We start from the raw sequence: 2,544 nt of genomic DNA on the forward strand, positions 1-2,544 counted from the left end.
CATTTCTCCTCCATCTGCACACACCTTTTCAAACATTAACGGAGAGAGTTCCTTGGACTTGCTTTAAATGTACATATTAGATATGTTGGAATCTCTCTCCTTTAGAAGTTTCCCCAGCCTTAAAACTTCTTTCATTTTTACTCCTCTCTCCATACTTATTTTCCTCTCTGAACGTATCAGAGAGGATTTTATTTCTGACACCTCTTGACTTTTCTTAAATTCAGGGACGTAATTTTGTTCATAATTCAGTGGACTTTTGTGTATTTTATACTTTAAATATTTCCAAACAGTCTCCCTTCTAAAAGTGATAGAACGAATTTTCGTCTAACACTACTTTCTTGGTTCAAAAATTTTATACAATCTTATAACTTTTTCAGTTTTAACAAATTTTGGTTACAGACAGTTGATGCTCAGTTTGTACAAGTATGCAACATTTATAAGTGCATACAGGTCACCAGCCTTATATTACAAGGCTCACCACATATGGGCCATTCGGTCTTAGACACCGACCCGTGGTAATGCTGTGTGGAGATTAATAATAATCCGCAACGGAAAACCGGAACGAGAATAGTCGAGAAAGTATATTCTCGAGGAGCGGTAGACTGCTTTTCAACCGAAGTCATAAAAGAGCCACACGCTCGACGCTACTCCCGACCGGTCCGAGCGAACCGAAAGTGCCTTCCTATAAATACCGAACGGCCGGCCGCTAGGTCGGCGACGCATGGGCTTACGCCCAGGCGTATGCCTGTGCAAACCGCCGAGAGCGTACCATCCCGCCGGCACGGTAAAACTTAGACTGAAAATATCGTCGAACATATCCTTTCATTTTATAACGTTCTATACATGAAAATTAATAAATTAACATGCAGGACATAATAAATTCACATTCTCATGTAAATCATGGGTTTAATTAATATTTTAAAAAATTTTAAAACCGCCCAGAACCGATGAGATGAAAATATTAAAACGATATTTTTGCATTTTCTTACGGTAAAACATTAACAAATAAGCGACTATAGCAATATAAAACTCCATTTGTAATTTAATTAATCAAAATTAATATTTTTTTTTGATTTTTCAGCGATCCAGAACCGATGAGACGAAAACATTAAAACGATATTTTTGCATTTTCTTACGACAAAACATTAACAAATACGAGACTATAACAATATAAAACTACATATGTAATTTAATTAATCAAAATTAATAATTTTTTTTGATTTTTCAGTGATCCAGAACCGATAAGTCGAAAATTTTAACAATCATATTTTTGCATTCTGTACCGTGGATCCATCGTTAAACGCTATTAAACTAACGTCCGTGATGGTATAAATGCAGATTTTCGCTCCGTTTAGCCAAAATAACGAACTTTAGGTGCGCTCCGAAATATTTCAAAGTGCCAGCGGCGTATTGCTTCGCCTCTTAGAACCGATTAGTCGAAAATTTTAACAATCATATTTTTGCATTCTGTACCGTGGATCGATCGTTAAACGCTATTAAACTAGCGTCCGTGATGGTATAAATGCAGATTTTCGCTCCGTTTAGCCAAAATAACGAACTTTAGGTGCGCTCCGAAATATTTCAAAGTCCCAGCGGCGTATTGCTTCGCCTCTTAGAACCGATTAGTCGAAAATTTTAACAATCATATTTTTGCATTCTGTACCGTGGATCCATCGTTAAACGCTATTAAACTAACGTCCGTGATGGTATAAATGCAGATTTTCGCTCCGTTTAGCCAAAATAACGAACTTTAGGTGCGCTCCGAAATATTTCAAAGTCCCAGCGGCGTATTGCTTCGCCTCTTAGAACCGATTAGTCGAAAATTTTAACAATCATATTTTTGCATTCTGTACCGTGGATCCATCGTTAAACGCTATTAAACTAACGTCCGTGATGGTATAAATGCAGATTTTCGCTCCGTTTAGCCAAAATAACGAACTTTAGGTGCGCTCCGAAATATTTCAAAGTCCCAGCCGCGTATTGCTTCGCCTCTTAGAACCGATTAGTCGAAAATTTTAACAATCATATTTTTGCATTCTGTACCGTGGATCCATCGTTAAACGCTATTAAACTAACGTCCGTGATGGTATAAATGCAGATTTTCGCTCCGTTTAGCCAAAATAACGAACTTTAGGTGCGCTCCGAAATATTTCAAAGTCCCAGCGGCGTATTGCTTCGCCTCTTAGAACCGATTAGTCGAAAATTTTAACAATCATATTTTTGCATTCTGTACCGTGGATCCATCGTTAAACGCTATTAAACTAACGTCCGTGATGGTATAAATGCAGATTTTCGCTCCGTTTAGCCAAAATAACGAACTTTAGGTGCGCTCCGAAATATTTCAAAGTCCCAGCGGCGTATTGCTTCGCCTCTTAGAACCGATTAGTCGAAAATTTTAACAATCATATTTTTGCATTCTGTACCGTGGATCGATCGTTAAACGCTATTGAACTAACGTCCGTGATGGTATAAATGCAGATTTTCGCTCCGTTTAGCCAAAATAACGAACTTTAAGTGCGCTCCGAAATATTTCAAAGTCCCAGC

The sequence above is a fragment of the Osmia lignaria genome, unplaced genomic scaffold (assembly GCF_051020975.1).
Source record: "Osmia lignaria lignaria isolate PbOS001 unplaced genomic scaffold, iyOsmLign1 scaffold0060, whole genome shotgun sequence".
NCBI lineage: Eukaryota > Metazoa > Arthropoda > Insecta > Hymenoptera > Megachilidae > Osmia > Osmia lignaria.